Source organism: Mesoplodon mirus (genome assembly GCF_964341445.2).
Source record: "Mesoplodon mirus genome assembly, chromosome: 13".
NCBI lineage: Eukaryota > Metazoa > Chordata > Mammalia > Artiodactyla > Ziphiidae > Mesoplodon > Mesoplodon mirus.
The window spans coordinates 65,386,642-65,407,293 of record NC_138989.1 but is presented as its reverse complement, the minus strand read 5'-3'; the positions used below and the strand labels follow the sequence as shown (position 1 = coordinate 65,407,293).

Genomic DNA, 20,652 nt, shown 5'->3' with positions numbered 1-20,652 from the left:
ATGATGTTGACTTTGATAAATATATGTTTTATTGAGTATTTTGGTGACATTGGTTTTTATTTTTATTTTTGAGCTAACTACCATATTTTGAAATCAGTTATTGTTACTCTCCTTTAAGGAAAAAAAATGAGAAACTATCTTTTTCTTCTGATTTAAAAGCTTAACTGGCATAGTAATTATATATTCCCTAAAGATGTAAAGGAGTTACTTATAAAACTATATAAGCACAATCCTTTTTAACAGCATTATCTCTGACACATTTTCCCCTTTTTTTCATGTTATTCTCTTCACATTTTTTTTTTTTTTTTTTTTTTTTTTTTTTGCGGTATGTGGGCCTCTCACTGTTGTGGCCTCTCCCGTAGCAGAGCACAGGCTCTGGACATGCAGGCTCAGTGGCCATGGCTCACGGGCCTAGCCGCTCTGCTGCATGTGGGATCTTCCTGGACCAGGGCACGAACCCGTGTCCCCTGCATTGGTAGGCGGACTCTCAACCACTGCGCCACCAGGGAAGCCCTCTTCACATTTTTTATTTAATTATAGGTCAAGTTGAACAATTTGTATTTATGAAGATAACTTTTTTCATTCAAATTGTCAACTTAAAAAAATATTCTATTATGAAAAAATTCAAACATATTACAGAAGTTGTTTAATGAACCCCTATATGCTTATTATCTAGATTTGACGATTAGATTTTGTCATACGTCCTTCATCTGAACCTTTTATTTTTTCCTTTGCTGAAGTATTTCAAAGTATATCTTGGAATTTTACTCCTTCATATTTTGGTATGCATCCCTAAAAATAACAGCTTCTTTCATAATCACATATCATTATCATACCTAACAAAAGTAACAATATATCCCAGTTGTAATCTAATATACAGCATAATCAAAGTTCTCCAGTAGTCTCAAATAGGGCTATTGGCAATGTGTTAAAATCAGAATCCAAATAAAATTCACACATTTAGCTGTTATGTCTATTAAATTTCTTTTAATCTAGAGCAATTCCCTCTCCATTTTTTTTTCCTATACCATTCTCAAGTGGCAAAAACAGCCATTTGTTCTGTAGACTCTTCCATATTCTGAATATGTCCTTTTGCTTTCTTTGGTATTATTTAACTTGTTCTGTGTCCCTCATATTTACTGTACATTGAAGTTAGCTCTAAAGGCTTGAATAGATTCAGATTCATCTTTCTAGGCAAGAATACTTCATAGGTGGTACTGTTTGCCCCATACATTAGGAGACATTGTCTTACTTTCAGTGATGCTAAGATCAATGATTTCAGGTGGGGACAGCCTGGTTTCTCCATTGTGAAGTTTCACTTCAGATTTTTATCTAATAGTTTACAATTCATTGAATATTATTGCCAAAATTAGTTGATTAAGAATTGTTATTTTGATTTTTCAAAATTGTTTCTTTTTATAGTTACTAGCTGTAATTCTTCTATAAAGAAGTATATTCCTCCATCAGATGGGGCTAGGTGAAATACAGTTCATAAAGGAAAAGGTTAATTACTCCCTTTTCATCTTTGATTTTCAGAGTAAGAAGCTGGTGGTCTAGTTATAATGTTGTCCAATGAATTGGTGGGTTTTGGGGGTGAGAGGTTTCTCTCATCTTTTAAAGGGTTATTACTAAACTTAAGGAGGTTTTTTAAATTGAAATATGATTAATTTACAATATTGTATTAGCTTCAGGTTACAGTATAGTGATTTGGAGGGTTTTTTGCAGATTATATTTCATTATAGATTATTATAAGATATTGGGTATAGTTCCCTGTGTTATACAGTCAGTCTTTGTTGCTTGTCTAACTCATGGAGTTTTACATATTGAATATGTTTACACCCACTGCATTCTTATTCTTAAAAAAAAAACTTTTTAATGAAGTATTGCACACATACAGAAAAGTGCATAAATCATAAGTACATAGTTAGAAGAATTTATCACAGATTGTCCCCCTTTGGCTGCTTTTAAGATACTCTTTGTCGTTGGTTTTTTTTAGCAGTTTTACTTAGAGTGATTTTGGTCAAATTTATCCTGCTAGTGTTTATACTGCTTCTTGAATTTGTTGCTTGAAGTATTTCATCAGTTATAGAAAACTCTCAGCTAGTACCTCTGAAATATTGTTTCTGTTCCTTTGTCTTTATTCTGGATGTTTTATTATCAACTATTTTCTATTTCACTAATTTTCTCTGCAGTTGTGTCTTATCTGCTGTTTAACCCAACCATTAAGTTCTTAATTTCAGTTATTGTATTTTTAATGTCCAGGTTTTTCATGCCATTCTTTTATGTAGTTTCCAATTCTCTGCCAGAATTCTCAGTCTTGTCCTCAAATCTGTTAAGCACAGTTATTTTAAAGTACATGTCTGATGTTTCCCTGTGGGTCTGTTTCTATTGTCTGTTGTTTCTCTTGTCTTTTGGTTATGTGCTTCTCTTTAGAAGTGCCTGGTTGTTTTTATTAAGTGGGAGACACTGTATATGAAAAATTCTGGAGATAATTAGAGGCCCTGTGTAATGTTTTCTTCCTCCAGAGAAGATTTTTGCTTGTGGCAACTGTCTAGGCTAGGAATGCTTTACACCCAGATTGGCCTAATCCTGTCTGATTAAGATGCTTCAAAGCTGGATTTGAGTCTCTGTGAGGGGTGATCTTTTTGTTTTTACTCTGGACAATTCGTGTGTAGCTCTTGGACTTTCAGACGAAAGCCTGAGGGAATTTACCTGGGCCCCTCTTCTTTGACAGACCCTGAATTCCAGTCTTTGTGAATTCCAGTCTTTGTCCTTGCCTTCTTCAAGTCCTTTGACCCTGTCGAACTTTACACTAAGCTTCTTAGCTACTCAGCTACTCAGGCTCTCAGATATACTTCAGCATACACCTTGAGGGGAAAAGTGGTTCTAAATGCCAGATTTATCCTCTGGGCTTTCCTTTTTTCCTAAATCTTGCACTAATAATTTCTTACTGCCTTGATAGCTTTCTGAGGCCATTAAATGTGTATGGTGACTTTCTGAGGACATTAAACAGTGTGTATGGATATGTACATGCACGCACATATCCAGCTTTTATAGCTGTTCTTGGGTGAGAGAGTCAGTCTAAAACATCTATTCCACCTGCCAGAAATCTCATATTTGAAGCTCAGCTCTTTGAAGTTTTATCTTTGGTTACTTGTTAATCACATCATGTTGACTTCTGGGTCCCTTTAACACAGTCCACTAGTCATTAAAAGCTTCCTTGATTTCCAGCACAAGATGGCCCAGCTAATATTCTATACTTTCTGCCACAGACCTGGTATCAGTCACCTTTTCAAGAAGACTTGGGTTGGGTGGGGGTTTTTTTCGTTTGGGTTTGTTTGGGTTTTTCTTTGGTGGTGAATGGTGTTTAGAAAATATAATCTGACAGTTGATGTTCCCATTGCTATTTGGTTGTCATTACTACTAGACCTTTTCAGTGGACTATTAATAAAGATATATACATTTTTCCAAAGAAAGTCATTTGTTTATGATTTTAAATTCACATTTAACATTATGAACTTTTAGCTTTATTTCTTCGGTTTTGTTTTTTTTTTTTTTTTTTGCGGTACGTGGGCCTCTCACTGTTGTGGCCTCTCCCGTTGTGGAGCACAGGCTCCAGATGCGCAGGCTCAGCGGCCATGGCTCACGGGCCTAGCCTCTCCGCGGCATGTGGGATCTTCCTGGACTGGGGCACAAACCCATGTCCCCTGCCTCGGCAGGCGGACTCTCAACCACTGCGCCATCAGGGAAGCCCATATTTCTTCAGTTTTATGTTTGTATCTCCTCTCTTACACTGAAAACCTTGATTCTTAAAAACATTAACATAATTATTTACTTGCATTAAGTAATCTATAGCTTCAAAATAATGCCACCAGTGTGACTGTTAGCAGTGAGACTGTTGAATAAAGTTTGATATTTCCATTCTATTTGTCCTTAGAATATATTCTACTTAATATTCTACTAAGATTATACTTACATACAGTCAAACTACTATGTTCCAAAGCCACATGAAGTAATTATGTCTGTGTCCTTGTGTCATCCTTCTGATACATCATTCAAGTTTGTTGTCAGGTTTTAGAGAATTCTTCTTAATTCTTGATTTAATTTTATTTTGGGTTATGTAAGATATATGTTTCCAAAGTCAAAACTGTGTAACAGGGCTTCCCTGGTGGCACAGTGGTTGAGAGTCTGCCTGCCGATGCAGGGGACATGGGTTCGTGCCCCGGTCTGGGAAGACCCCACATGCCGCGGGGCGGCTGGGCCCGTGAGCCATGGCCGCTGAGCCTGCTCGTCCGGAGCCTGTGCTCCGCAACGGGAGAGGCCACAACAGTGGGAGGCCCGCGCACCAGAAAAAAAAAAAACTGTGTAACAAGGTGTACCTAGGAAGGTCTTGCTTTCATCCCTATTCCCTCTTCTTGTTTCTTCCCTTCTTCTAAAGGTAACTATTTTTTTTCTTTTTTTTTTTAAGATCTTTTTTTTTTTTTAATTTATTTATGGCTGTGTTGGGTCTTCATTTCTGTGCGAGGGCTTTCTCTAGTTGTGGCAAGCGGGGGCCACTCTTCATCGCGGTGCGCGGGTCTCTCACTATTGCGGCCTCTCTTGTTGCGGAGCACAGGCTCCAGACGCGCAGGCTCAGTAATTGTGGCTCATGGGCCCAGTTGCTCCACGGCATGTGGGATCTTCCCATACCAGGGCTTGAACCCTTGTCCCCTGCATTGGCAGGCAGATTCTCAACTACTGCGCCACCAGGGAAGCCCCAACTATTTTTATTTGTATTATTTTTAGTTTATTCTTCCAGAGGTTTGGTTTGGTTTTGTTTTTTGTTTTGTTCTATTTGCATACACACACTCTCTCTCTTCCCTAAGTCCTTTGTTACTCAAGAGATAACATACTATGTGTACTGTTCTACACCTTGCTATATAAACAATAAGTCCCAGAGGTCACTTCATCTTAGTGTAAAGCCATCTTCATTGCTTTTCCCGACTGCATAGTATTCCATTATGTGAACATACCATAGTTTATTGATGGACATTTTGTTTTCTTTCACTATTGCAAATGATGCCATAACAAATAGCCTTGTGCATATGCTGTTGCATAGTTGTGCAGATGTACCTTTGTAATCACTTCCTGAAGGTGGGATTTCTGAGTCAAAGTGCAAATGCCCATTTAGTTTCTGTATATTGTCAAATGTTCCTCCAATGAGGTTGTACCATTTTGCATTCCCGCTAACATAACATGAGAGTTCCAGTTTTCCTACAATTTTGCTAATAGAGTATATCATTAGTTTTTCTAATTTTTGCATTTTTGTCACAGATTGTCTATTTTCTTAGAGAACTGTACGAAGAATTTTAATTGAAATGTCCTCCATATCTGTCGTTACAGTCCTTTTATCTTCCCTGATGTTTTATATTTGTGTTTTTCCTCTTTTTCCTGATGAGCATTTTGTCTATCTTTTGTTTGCTTTTAAAAGAGTAAATTTATTTATTTATTTTCTTACTTATTCTCTTGTGTTTTTTTTTCTGTTTTCTTATTCATTTAGGTTTTTATTTTTCATTATTTTTTTCTGTCCTGCTTTCTATGGGTTTATAATGTTTACTATTTAAATTTTACTTATTTACTTATGGATGACTATGAGGCTGTGCCTTTTCTGTAAGTATGTCGTTGGTAGCATCTCTGTTATTGATTAGCATTTTTCAGTTTAAGAGATTTACATTTTCATGTATTCAGAGCTGTGTGTTTTTTCTTTCAGGAGCTCTGGATTTTTTTTCCCCAAACTTTGAAAAGCCTCCCTGTCTTCACTATCTCATCCCTGGGTCAAGATTATGAAAATATTTACCTGTATATTTTCTACCGCCTTAAGATTTATTTTTCACCTTTCAGTGTTATAGCATTCTTTTTGTTGAGAGGAATGAATTAGAGATCTTGCCTTTACTTTTTTTCTATTTAATTATTACTCAGTTAACCCAGTAACAATGATTTAATTGTTTATCCCCTCTGATATGAAATGCCATATAATTTACTGAATTCCCATGTATTCTTGGATATGTTTCTGGATTCTTTTTCTTCCGATGTTCTTTTGAAAGGAGCAAATATATTTCTGTGGTACCATTTCTAATATATTAATTAGTAAAGCTTTGTGTACTGTGTATCATTCTGTTAGAAAATGTCTTCCCTTTGCTGTTTTTCAAAATGGTAAATAGTAGTTCCAAAGTTCACCCTTAACTTTCAGTGTCTGCTATCTCCTTTCTGTTTCTCATGCCCTTGGCACTATGACTAGCAAGTAACACGCCTGAATCTCTACCTCAGTAGGTTTTCAGAATGTGCTCCCTGGACCTCTCTGGGTATTTTTCACCGTCTCTTCTCCTAGAGCTCCTTGAAGGTCTCCAGTGCTGGTCTTTAGCCAGAAGTGCTTTTCCTTCTCTCTTTGGGTACTTCTCAGCTGGAAGGAGCCCTAAACGTCCTCTTTGTACTAAGGGAAGTCCTGAACTCATCTGCCTTGACCTGTGAGGCCTACTTGATCTAGTTTCACCTCTTGTTATTCCTTTCTTATATTTGACATTCTAGCCAATCTGGATGTCCCTACTGTTTCATGGTCCACTTCACTATTAGGCCTTTTGTACATGCAGTTCCTTCTGCCTATCCACCTCTCCCACCAACTTGTACAGGTATCTGCCTATTAATAATAAGTAATCATAGTAACTACCAGGTAATGAGCACTTTCCATCTGCTAGGCAAGACAGCAAATGTTAAGTACATTGTACTATTTAATCACATCCTATAAAACAGTTAATATTCTAATTTTTCAGATGAGAAAGCTGAGGCTCAAAGAAATTCAGTAAATTGCCCAAGGACACGCAGCTAGTAAATGCTAAAGCTGGGGTTCAAATTTAGACCTGACTCCAGAGCTTATGTTCCTAACCACTCTGCTGTACTTCCTCTGGGAAGTCTCTTTCTCCTGCCTGCCCCCGCATCAACCCCCAAGTGTTCCCATAGCACCGAATACTTCTCAGGGTGTATCTCCTCTAAATGATAACCTGTGTAAAGGTATGGACATGTCTGGAGCACTACTCTGTCAGCATTTACCAAATCATATATTCTGTTTTACTTACGGACCATATAACTTATTTTATGTGTCTCATAATTTTCTGTTCAATGCCAGTCATTGTGTATAGGACAGCAGAGTCTAAAGCAAAAAGTATTTATGACTATAAATGGTCACACCTCTGCTGCTAGGCTGCTAATAGGGAGTTGGATCATTCTAGTTAGGACTGGAGTTGGGTTTGGGTTTTGTATCTTCATTGTACCACCAACTTCAAATTTCCCCAGCAGTTGTTACCTGTGCTTAAAGAGTGGGCCTGGGTTTGTTTGTTGTTTTTTTTTTCAGTGTTCCTTTATCATACTCTGCTTTCAGCAATCCTTGCAGTGGAGTTAGAGAAGCGAAGGAATATTTCTATTGTCCTGGTCCAGCCTCAATCTTGAGGAGTCCTTGGGTGCATCCAGGTCTTAGAGAGAGGGCTTTCTCAGCATCTCTGCTCCTCCTCCCCTTGGCAACCAAACTCTGCCTCGTATCTGTGGTGGGCTTTGAGTGGGAGTTTTCGGCCCCTTGCCCAGTGATAGCAGACCTCTGCTTGGTATTGGTATAGGTATGGGATCCTGGCCCCAACCCCAGTGTTAGAAGGTTTTTGCTTCTATCCCTCCACCATCAAGAATGGATCTTTATGGTCACCTTATCTTTGATAAAGGAGGCAGGAATGTACAGTGGAGAAAGGACAGCTTCTTCAATAAGTGGTATCTCCACTCAGATACAGCGGAGTTTGCACTCACCCAAAAGTTCTTTTCCACTGGACTCCACCGGGTGCTCATGAGCCCCTCTACTTGGCTCAAGCTTGCAGAAGGTGACCAGCTGCAGCTGGGGGCAGGCGCCAAGACTCCGTTACTTCCCAGACATTCTTATGCTAAGCAAAAGCCTTAAGCTGTTGGGACAGCAAACCCTTTCAGCCTAGAGCACAGGCAAACTTCTGCTGTTTCTAGGGGAGAAGTAGGAACATAACCCACCTGCCTCTGAAGAGAAGCAAGAAACCCTCTCACCCCCAAGACACAGGCAAAGATCCATTCTTTTTTTTTTTTTTAAACATCTTTATTGGAGTATAATTGCTTTATAATGGTATGTTAGTTTCTGCTTTATAACAAAGTGAATCAGTTATACATATACATATGTCCCCATATCTCTTCCCTCTTGCGTCTCCCTCCCTCCCACTCTCCCTATCTCATCCCTCTAGGTGGTCACAGAGCACCGAGCTGATCTCCCTGTGCTATGTGGCTGCTTCCCACTAGCTATCTATTTTACGTTTGGTAGTGTATATATGTCCATGCCACTCCCTCACTTCGTCACAGCTTACCCTTCCCCCTCCCCATATCCTCAAGTCCATTCTCTAGTTGGTGTGTGTCTTTATTCCTGTCTTACCCCTATGTTCTTCATGACATTTTTTTTTCTCAGATTCCATATATATGTGTTAGCATACGGTATTTGTCTTTCTCTTTCTGACATACTTCACTATGTATGACAGTCTCTAGGTCCATCCACCTCACTACAAATAACTCAGTTTTGTTTCTTTTTATGGCTGAGTAATATTCCATTGTATATATGTGCCACATCTTTATCCATTCATCCGATGATGGACACTTAGGTTGCTTCCATCTCCTGGCTATTATAAATAAATAGAGCTGCAATGAACATTTTGGTACATGACTCTTTTTGAATTATGGTTTTCTCAGGGTATATGCCCAGTAGTGGGATTGCTGGGTCATATGGTAGTTCTATTTGTAGTTTTTTAAGGAACTTCCATACTGTTCTCCATAGTGGCTGTACCAATTCACATTCCCACCAGCAGTGCAAGAAGGTTCCCTTTTCTCCACACCCTCTCCAGCATTTATTGTTTCTAGATTTTTTGATGCTGGCCATTCTGACCAGTGTGAGATGATATCTCATTATAGTTTTGATTTGCATTTCTCTAATGATTAATGATGTTGAGCATTCTTTCATGTGTTTGTTGGCAATCTGTATATCTTCTTTGGATAAATGTCTATTCAGGTCTTCTGCCCATTTTTGGATTGGGTTGTTTGTTGTTTTTTTTTTGTTATTGAGCTGCATGAGCTGCTTATAAATTTTGGAGATTAATCCTTTGTCAGCTGCTTCATTTGCAAATATTTTCTCCCATTCTGAGGGTTGTCTTTTGGTCTTGTTTATGGTTTCCTTTGCTGTGCAAAAGCGTTTAAGTTTCATTAGGTCCCATTTGTTTATTTTTGTTTTTATTTCCATTTCTCTAGGAGGTGAGTCAAAAAGGATCTTGCTGTGATTTATGTCATAGAGTGTTCTGCCTATGTTTTCCTCTAAGAGTTTGATAGTTTCTGGCCTTGCATTTAGGTCTTTAATCCATTTTGAGCTTATTTTTGTATATGGTGTTAGGGAGTGTTGTAATCTCATACTTTTACATGTACCTGTCCAGTTTTCCCTCTTGGAAATTCATTTCACTTCATTACCTTGCAGAACTATTCTCTGATGGCCTTAAGAAGACTTTTGACTTATTAAATTATCTGGTTATTCCTCCTTGTTAGGGTAGGAGATGACATTCTTTGCAGCTTTCCACATCCTAAACAGAAGTCAGTCTGAATCCCTTAATGCTTCCCTGCATTGCCCAAAGAGCCCATTTGTTTTACATTTGAGGCATAGAAAGGGACTTGTCTGGTCTATGGCAAAACTGAGACTAGAACTCATTCTAGAGCTTCTCTCTACTAACTTGAAGCTACCTCTCTTTCTCCTTTTTCCTTTTTTTAAATATCAGCACTACAGTCCTTTCTTTTTATTTATTTATTTATTTATTTATTTATTTATTTATTTATTTATTTATTTATTTATTTTTGCGGTACGCAGGCCTCTAACTGCTGTAGCCTCTCCCGCCGCGGAGCACAGGCTCCGGACGCGCAGGCTCAGCGGCCATGGCTCACGGGCCCAGCTGCTCCGCGGCACGCGGGATCCCCCCAGACCAGGGCACAAACCCACGTCCCCTGCATCGGCAGGTGGACCCTCAACCACTGTGCCACCAGGGAAGCCCTCTTTTTATTTTATTTTTTTGTTTTTTATTGGAGTATGGTTTCCTTACAATGTTGTGTTACTTTCTACTGTACAGCAAAGTGAATTAGCTATACATATACATATATCCCCTCTTTTTTGGATTTCCTTCCCATTTAGGTCACCAGAGAGCACTGAGTGGAGTTCCCTATGCTATATACAGTAGGTTCTCATTAGTTATATATTTTATACATAGTATCAATAGTGTTTATATGTCAATCCCAATCTCCCAATTCATCCCACCCCCCCTTTCCCCCTTGGAATCCATACGTTTCTTCTCTACGTCTGTGTCTCTATTTCTGCTTTGTAAATAGTTCTCTTATATGTGATTCTTTACTGCCCTTCTTAGCACCACCTACCCTTCTTCCCAAAAATGAATGAAAAAAGGGCACCAAGCATCATTAGGTCTCTGACGTTCATGTGAAATCCCTGACATACAACTTAGAGATTATTTCCCTTCTGTGCCTTAACAATATCAAAGATAATTAACAAACACTGAAAAAAATGAGATATAGAAGAATCAGTAGGTTCCTTGGTTTAGAGACTGATTATTTTCAAGCTTAGCCTTATACATTTTTATTCTCAAAGTTTGTTGGGATTTTTTTTCCATTCTAAACGAACAGTGACACTATTTTAGGTGCTGCAATAATCTAAAGTAAATTCTGAATTTTACTGAAGTTTGAGGTCACCTTAAGATTTTTCTACATTAATTACATTTTTGGTTAGTCTAATAAAATTTGCTTTCTAAATTCAGTATTTTCTACATTCTTTAAGGAAGCTAGGACTAGGAAGGGATTTTTTAAATCTCACAAGCACTTATTTTTGCAAATAAAAAACTGCAACTCAGGTTAAGTGGTTACCTAAAGTCACACAGCTAGTTACTGTTAGAATTGGAACTGGAACCAGGACTCTTGTATCTCAGTGGGGTGATGGGAGGCACTCAGTACAATGTCAAAGCCATTTTTAAAAAGGCAATACATCTTCATAGAGAATTGTTTCATTTAGATATTACTTTTTATAGGATCTGGAAGGACATTGGCTTTATAATAAAACACCAATGTATTTTGGCTTTGGTTTTGGTTTTTTAAGATTTTTTTCATGTGGACCATTTTTAAAGTCTTTATTGAATTTGTTACCATATTGCTTCTATTTTTTTTTTTTTTTTTTTTTCTTTTTGCGGTATGCGGGCCTCTCACTGTTGTGGCCTCTCCCGCTGCGGAGCACAGGCTCCGGACGCGCAGGCCCAGCGGCCATGGCTCACGGGCCCAGCCGCTCCGCGGCATATGGGATCCTCCCAGACCGGGGCACGAACCCGCATCCCCTGCATCGGCAGGCGGACTCTCAACCACTGCGCCACCAGGGAGGCCCTGCTTCTATTTTTATGTCTTGTTTTTTTTGGCCGTGAGGCATGTGGGATCTTAGCTCTCCAACCAGGGATTGAACCCACACCCCCTGCATTGGAAGGTGAAGTCCTAACCACTGGACCGCCAGGGAAGTCCCAACACCAATGTATTTTGGAGAACGGAAGTGAACACTAATTCTTGATGCAAAGCCTTGCATTTTTAAAAACAATATGAAAAACTCCCAGCTCGGGTGTGTGCTTCCTCTCTTCTGCCAGTGGGAGGGCCTGGGGAGGGGTGAGAAGCACTATTAGGCACCCCACTTGCTGCCCAGTATGAGTAGCCTGCTAAGGGTAATTGCTTGTTGGGGGCTGCAGCCTAGCTGGATTTCAATCAGAATGTTCCTTTTTTGTGTGTTCTCTGGCTGTTTTCCAGGTATGGGAAAACATGTGAAGTTAGCCTATGGCCCCTGGCAGCCACCATTATCTTGCCTTTCTGCCACCAGTAAGCATGTTTTAAATAACAGCCTTCCCAGGGTTCTAGTTTAGGCTTGTGGGCCACATTCAGACCCTGTCCAAGGAATGGAGAAAACGACCACATCGTTTTACCCAAGTTGGTGGTGCTAGAGCACAGCCTTCTGCCCTCCCCCTTCCTCCCCACCGCATCATCTCCTCTGGTCACAGGATTGATTCTTCAGCTGTGATTTTGCAGGTGAAAGCTAGTTCTCGCTATCAGAAGCTCGATATTCTGGGACAGATCCAATACTGGCTGGAAATAACATGGTGGTCACAAAGCTTTTCATCGTGTGTGCCAGTGAATTTTAACAACATAGAGATAACAAGACTCCATCACCGAATGATTGGCTTTGAAGGCCATTTGCACGTTAACTTTAAAGAGTCTTGCTTGTGCGCTTCCTCCCCGCTCTTCCCCACTTCGGCAAAGTCCCATTAATTTTGTTGAAGGTTTTATTTTCTGCTGAAAATGCAGGAAATTTAGACAACTCTCTTGGAATCTCCCCAAAACTAATACAAACAAGATACATATGCTTCTCTTAAGGAAACTAAAAATAAATTATTTGAAACTATTTAACTGTATAAATTCCCTCTTGAAAGGAAAAGGAAGTTTATATAATGAAGCAGCCATGACTGCTGTTGACAGGGTAAGATACTCCCACAACTGCCAGCTTGTCCGTTTGACGTAAATTCACTGCTTAGCACAGATCATGTTCAGTGTTCATTACCAACATGTACAAAACCATCAGAAACATCTGAAAATGGAGCCATTTTCTCAGGGCCCTTGTTTTTACATTTGAGATTTTCTACAATAAAATAAGTCTGCCTTTTTTTTTTTTTTTTTTTTTTTTTTTTTTTTTTTTTTTTTTTTGAGAAGAGAGTCTGTTTGACGAGGAATCCATTCCTGGAATGGAAGCTGTATGTACTAAAAAGAAAATACCATGAATAAAAAAGGCACAATATTCTCCACGTATTTTGCTTCTCTACCAATGAGCCATCTGATATTATCTCTGACAAAGCTAATTTTTTTTAGTTTTTTAAAACCTGTCTCTTTTTTAAAACTTATTCCATAAATGTAAGTCCATTTTTTTATACACTTCCCTAAAGGACCAGTTTTGTAAATTAATAAAGGTGTAATTTAGGAGTTATATCTAAAACTAAGAGATGTGATTCTTTGCAGTTATAGTAATTGCATTAATTTATCCACTTTGCAAAGGCAGTTATTTTTTGTTCTTTTTGTAATAATGTCTAAAATCTAAATGATTTACAGTGTTACATGTTAAAATAGATATTGTCAGAAAATTATAATCAACCACTCCCTAATTTAAACTTATTTTTAATTTCTAAATTATGTTTAATTTCTCATTTTTGTTTTATAATTGTTTTATAACATTAAAATATACAGGATGCTGTCTAGTATGATGACAATATAACAAAGCATGGTGTCGTATAAACTGTCTTTGCTGTAGCTTCTTACATTATATTTTCAGTTGATTTGAGTAATGTCAGAGAAGCTTTATGTCCTTGTCATTTAATTTGTAAATCTGCAGCTGAAAATAATCTTTAAAAGATAGCATTAGAATTAGGACTTGTCACAGAAACAATAAAAAAGAAGTTAAGTAAAATACCTAGTAACTCCTATAAGTGTAAGAGGGTTAGTATAACCCTTAAGGAGCCTCAGTCAGATTGGTTAATGCAAAGTGAAAACTAACGTGGAGGATCTTCCCTGGTGGGCCAGTGGTAAAGAATCTGCCTTCCAGTGCAGGGGACACGGGTTTGATCCCAGGTCGGGGAAGTAAGATCCCACATGCCGCAGAGCAACTAAGCCCGCGCACCACAACTGTTGAGCTCAGGCGCCTCAACAAGAGAGCCTGCGTGACACAAACTGCAGAGCCCACGAGCTCTGGAGCCCGCGCGCCATGAAAACCCGCACACCACAAAAACCCGCATGCCACAACTAGAGAGAAGCCCGAGTGCCACAACGAAGAGACTGCGCACTCCACAACGAAAGATCCCACATGCCTCAGCGAAGCTCCCGTGTGCCTCAACTAAGACCCAAAGCAGCCAAAAAATAAGGAAAATAAATAAATAAAAAAGAAATATTTTTTTAAAAAAAGAAAGAAAACTACCGTGGAGTATGCTTATTGACATAAAGTTTCTAGTTTGTACTTCACCTGACTTGGGAATAAAATAAATGGTCAGTAGTTTGGTTTGGGTTTAAATGAGCAGGTGCCTATTTGGGAGTTGAGTATATTACCCTGCTTGTTGCAGCAAATTACTTATTAAAACATTGAGAATAAACTATCAATATGTTTGAAAGCAGAAATTGTAAGCTATCAAGAGGTAATTCATTTTTGCTATTTAAGTTTAATATATTAGGACTTAACATGAATGGGGTGTGAATATTTGTGAACATAAAATTCTGCAGAAGCTAATATTCTGACTTGTATCACTACAGTAGTCATAGCATCGCACTGGCTTGCTCTTGGATGACTTTGAGAGAGAATTCTGAAACTCAAAGTTTCTTCTTCCTCTTCTAATTCAAGTACCAATGTGAGATGAAAATATAATTGAGAGAGCTATAGTCAAGATTATTTTGATAGTTCCCACTATGAAGGCTAATCCCCTCCCTTTGTTCCAAAAACATAAAAGTAATAGATGAACTATAACAAGAGAGCCTTTAAAACACATAGCCATACCCCAAAATGAGATAGAAATAGAAAAAGCCATCAATGCAGATAGCAAGGTCTGAAGCAGTGAGGCTGCCAAGCTTCAGGCCTTGAAGGAGGCGGAAGTGGCTGGGAGCTCAACTGCTGCAGGGCAGGCTTAGCACTAAGGGGCCCAGTGAGAGGCAGCATGCTAGTGCCAGGTTCCCTGCTAGAAACTGAGAGCTGGAATACACCACTTACTGGAAAGAGCCTGACTAGAAGTACTAATAATGACGGTTAAGTTCTATGCCTAGGGAGGCGGGAGGGCACAGAACCAGCCTCATGATGGGATCTTGAGCCCATTGTGAGGGATGTGGCTTGGTGACGGACCCTGCCTATACTGCCTTCAATGTGACTGCAGGGCAGCAGCCCTGAGATACCAACAGTGAGACCTAGTTTCAGGCTGGAGGCTCTAGGAAGCTGCTGCATGACCTGTAGATTTGGGGGGATTAAGCCACATCAGATGAGCCTACACAAACAAAGTTCCAAAATACATGCCAAAATCTAACTTAATACTAAGAAAGACAGCCATGAACATAGTCATGATCATAAGTAAGGTAAATGTATCCAAAGAGAATTAAAATTTAATAGGATAATTTTGAAAGCACTCTAAGTATTTTTAATACGCTCAAAGATAAATGAAGGATTGAGATGAATAAATAATTATGAAATAAAAACAGGGAGAAATGAAATAAGAACATGACTCAGAGAACTATTCAATTAGAAAGCTTAGAATGAAAACTATAGTCATTAAAATTGAAAGCTCAGTAGACAAAGCAAGTTCTAAACTGGGTACTCTCAAAAAGGGTTAGTAAATTGGAAGGTAGCGAGAAAAAATTATCCAAATTATCTTTATGGAAGAGGCTAGGTTGTCAGATGAAAAGTATGCTCTGAATACTGAGCAGGATACATAAAGATAAATCAACACCTAAACACATGGTTGTGAAACTCGAGTGTTAAAGGATGAAAAGTAAATCTTAAAAGCTATCAAAAAGGTTTTCTACAGGGGAACAGTAGTTAGGTTTGCAATAAACTTCTCCATGACAAAAATAGATGCCAGAATAAAGTGAACCAATATCTTTAAAGTGCAGAAGAAAGTAACTAATTCTAACTATAATTCTTATTTATATATAGTTAAAATATAATGTAAGAATGAATGCAAAATCAAGACATATTTCAACCACACAAGGACTGAAAGAGTTTATTAGCCATAGACTTCACTGAAAGCACTACTAAAGGATGTGCTTCAAATAGAAGAAAAATAGATCTGTAAAGAAGTGGAATGCAAGAAAGAATGCTGTACACTGAAATTCATATGTAAATTTAGTTAACCATTGACTTTTTAAAAACCAATTTATGGGGTTTTTTAAAAGATGAAATTAAAAATCTAAGCTACTGTAACAAAACAAGGAAGAATGAGGTCAGGGGCTTGCTGTTCAAGGAGAAGTAAAAGTATGTTAACCTCCTTAGATCTTGTTCAGGAGGAAGACAGCAGTATTTTTAAAGTTGGATGTGTATGTTAAAATTTTAAGGGCTACCCCTATAAGAATAGAAATGCTATCTTTAGCCTGTAAACCAGCAGAGAGGAAAAGGAGGGGCCAGGATAACAAAAAGCTTTATGAATTCAACAGAAGCTGGAAAGGGAAGACAGGTTTGCAAGAGGTAAACTTATAAAGGATGGCAAAAAAATATGGCAGGTTATACATTCCAGAGATGACGGCCACAACATCTTCTGCTTCACGTGCTCTTCTAGAACTTTGCCACTCCTCAATAAATTGTGTGTGGCACCATTTGGTAGTAACACTAAATGGCAGTGACAGTAAGTGATTTCCAACATTGAATCTCCTGGAACCTTCAACCTGTGAGGAAGCTCATGCAGCCCAGAAGAGACCATGCAAAGAAGAATCAAAGGCTCTGGTCACCACCCACAGCTGTGCCCCCAGCTCACAGCCAGCACCAACTTGCCAGCCATATTATGATAGAGAGCTGTCATAAAAGTAGATTCTCCAACCGCCACTCAAGCAGCCCCATGTGAAGCGTATGGAGCAGAGACAAACTGTTCCCACCAAGGCCAGCCCAATGTTAGCAAAACAAATGATTATTGCTATTCTAAGCTGCTAAGCTTCGAAGAGCAGGCATACCTTGGAGATAATTTCAGGTTCGGTTCTAAACCACCGCAATAAAGTGAATATCACAATACAGTGTGTCACGAATCTTTTGGTTTCCCAGTGCATATAAAAGTTATGCTTACACTAAGTCTATTATGTATGCAATAACATACTGTCTAAAAAAACAAATGAGCATATCTTAATTAAAAATTACTTTATTGCTAAAAACTGCTAGCCATCATCTGACAATGCAGGGTTGCCACAAACCTTCAATTTGTAAAAAAAACACAGTTATCTGTGAAGTGCAGTAAAATGAGGTACGCCTATAGTTAGTTATACAGCAATAGATTACTGATATAGTCACAAAACAAGATGGTAGGAATAAATTCCAAAGATATCAATAATAACACTGTAAGTGAATTAAACTCAAAAGTCAGACTATTAGATTTAAAACTTATAAAGCCTAGCAGCATAGTTGCTTTTAACCATATTTGTTTTCAGTAACACAGAAAGTTTGAAAATTAAAGATATACCTAGCAAATGCTAAACAAAATAAAGATGGTATAGCAATATATATATTTGGGGGGGGGCACTGCATTGGTTCTTCATTGCTGCACGCAGGCTTTCTCTAGTTGCAGCGAGCAGGGGCTACTCTTCATTGCGGTGCACAGGCTTCTCATTGTGGTGGCTTCTCTCATTGCAGAACATGGGCTTCAGTAGTTGCAGCACGCAGCCTCAGTAGTTGTGACATGCGGGCCCTAGAGCGCGTGGGCTTCAGTAGTTGCAGCGCGTGGGCTCTAGGGCCCACAGGCTTCAGTAGTTGTGGCTCGAGGGCTCTAGAGTGCAGGCTCAGCAGTTGCAGTGCACAGGCTTAGTAGGTCCATGGCATGTGGGATCTTCCCGGACCAGGGATTGAACCTGTGTCCCCTGCATTGGCGGGTGGATTTTCAACCACTGTGCCACCAGAGAAGTCCCAGCAATATTAATATCAGTAAAGCATACACTTATGAATAAAGAGAAGCAATACATAATGATAACGTTTTTAAAAAGAGGCCAATCATGAACCTACAGTCACTTTGAATACAAGAATCACTCAGAGGAATTGATAAATCACTATGGGAAATTGTGATCTAATGTTATTAAAAACTGATGACTCAGGCAGTGAATATTAAAAAGAACAATTACACTTGTTGGTGAGAAAATGAGAGCAGGAGCTTTCCTACATTGTCATTGTAAATGGGTTGTTATAGCTCCTTAAGCAATGTCTGGCAACATCAATTAACATTACAAACACAACCTTTTCAGCCATCCCTCTCCTGGAATCTCTCCCAGAGAAACAGAAGTGCCCATATATAAGAACAGATTGGGGCTTCCTGGTGGCGCAGTGGTTGGGAGTCTGCCTGCCAATGCAGGGGACATGGGTTCGTGACCAGGACCGGACCGGGAGGATCCCACATGCTGCGGAGTGGCTGGGCCCTTGAGCCATGGCTGCTGAGCCTGCGCGTCCGGAGACTGTGCTCCGCAACGGGAGAGGCCACAACAGTGAGGGGCCCGTGTACCGCAAAAAAAAAAAAAAAAAAAAAAAAAAAAGAACAGATCTACCAGGATGCTTATTGCAGCCTTGTTTATGGAAACAAGGAAACAAAATAAATTGGATGCCCATTAGTAGAAAGACATTTTGATAAATTTTACGTATTTTACAGGTACTATAAACCTATAATACATTGTTACTGTTTTGTTTCTGAAATCAGTTTTCTTTTAGAATGATTTAAAATAAAAATGTCTTTATTTCCTTGTGTAGATCTGCAGTTCTGTCTAGTTTCATATTCCTCCTGTCTGAAGAAATTCCTTTAACATTTCTTATAGTGTGGGTGTACAAGTAATACATTATCTCAACTTTTTTTAGTCTGAGAAAGTATTTATCTTACCTTCCTATTTGAAAGGTATTTTTGCTAGTGATAGAATTCTTGCTTGACTCTTATTTTAACACTTTAGTGATGCTGCTCCATTTAAATTGGCTTGCATAATTTCTCATGAGGAGTCTACTTTAATTCTTAGCTTTGTTCCTCTGTATTTAATCTGTTTTTTCCTTGGGCTGCCTTCAAGATTTTTTCTTTCTCTTTGGTCTTCAGTAGTTTAAATATGATGCATTTAGTTGTGTGGTTTTTTGTTGTATGGGTGGGGGGGTTGTTTAGGGAATACTTCGGAGTTATTCTGAGCTTCTTGGATCTGTTGTTTGATTCTTTTGTTATTTTAAAAAAATGCTCAGCCATTATCTCTAAAAGATTCTTTCAAGTCTACTGTTGAACCTATCTAGATATTCTTTACTGCTATTACCATTTTTTTTTAATTCTAACATTTCCACATTGTTACTTTCTTATAGGTTTTTTTTGGTAATTTTTAAATTTTATTTTTGGCCACATGGGGTCTTCATTGCTGCATGTGAGCTTTCTCTAGTTGTCGTGAGTGGGGGCTACTCTTCGTTGCGGTGCGTAGGCTTCTCGTTGTGGTGGCTTCTCTTGTGGAGTATGGGCTCTAGGTGCACGGGCTTCAGTAGTTGCAGCAAGTGGGCTCAGTAGTTGTAGCACATGAGCCCTAGAGCACACAGGCTTCAGTAGTTGTGGCACACAAGCTTAGTTGCTCTGTGGCGTGTGGGATCTTCCCAGACCAGGGCTAGAACCCATGTCCCCTGCATTGGCAGGCAGATTCTTAACCACTTCACCACCAGAGAAGTTCCCTCATAATTTTCAACCCTGCTAAAATTCCCCATCAATGCAAGCATATTATAGACTCATAGTAGATTTTGTGTATCATAATTCTTTTAAATTCCCTATTTGATATTTTCAATATCTGTGTATCTCTGAGTCTGCTGATTACTTTATCTCTTGGACATGGATTGTTTTTACTTGCTTTTTGTTTATCTCATAAATTTTGATTGAATGCTGGACATTATGGTTAAAACAATACAGGTGGAGGTCAATTGTATGGAATAAGTATGCCTTTTTGTCTGCTAGACCAGGGGTAGTAAACTTTTCTGTAAGGCACCAGCTAGTATTTTTTATTTTGTAGGCCATACAGTCTTTGAAGTGAAGTGTACTTTATCAGGTATTAATATAGCCATCCCTACTTTCTTTAGATTAATATTTGCATGTTATATCTTTTTCCATTCTTTTACTTTCTATCTATCTATCTTTTACTTTAAACTTTATTTAAAGTGAGTTTTGTATTTGAAGTTTCTTATAGATTGCATATAGTTGGGTCATGTGTTTTTTATCCACTCTGCCATTCTTTGGGTTTTAATTATTGTATTTATACTGTTTACAATTAATGTAATAATTGATATGTTAGAACTTAAGTCTGCCATTTTACTTTTTGCTTTCTGTTTGTTCCTTGTTTCTCATCTGTCTTATTTGACTGCCTTCCTGTGGATACTTGAACATTTTTTTAGAATTCCATTTTGATATATCAGTAGTATTTTTGTGTATACTATCTCCTTGTATAAATTCACTCTAGGCATTTACATACATAACTTACCACAGTCTAGTCGTGTTGACATTTTACCAGTTCAAGTGAGATGTAGAAACCTTCCCTCTTTAAATCCCTTTGCTCTCCCTGGTTTATAATGTAATTGTCTTAGGTGTTCCTTTACATCCATTGAGAACCACATCAGACAGTGTTATAATTTCTGCTTCAGCTGTCAAACATAATTTAGAAAACTCAAGAGGAGGAGGAAAGTGTTGTATTCACCTGTGTTTTTGCTTTCCATTGTTCTTTCTTTCAAGAGAGATATTGATTGCTTACTTTGAGTTTTGCTCTTATAACTATTTCACATTCAGATTCCCAAAGGCTTTTGAC

At 38.5% G+C, this 20,652-nt stretch overlaps 1 protein-coding gene across 2 annotated transcripts in view; it reads left to right on the top strand.

Annotated features, from left to right (window-relative positions):
• DYM (dymeclin) overlaps positions 1-20,652 on the top strand; it is a 378,609-nt gene that overhangs the window by 280,449 nt on the left and 77,508 nt on the right. The window lies entirely within an intron of this gene.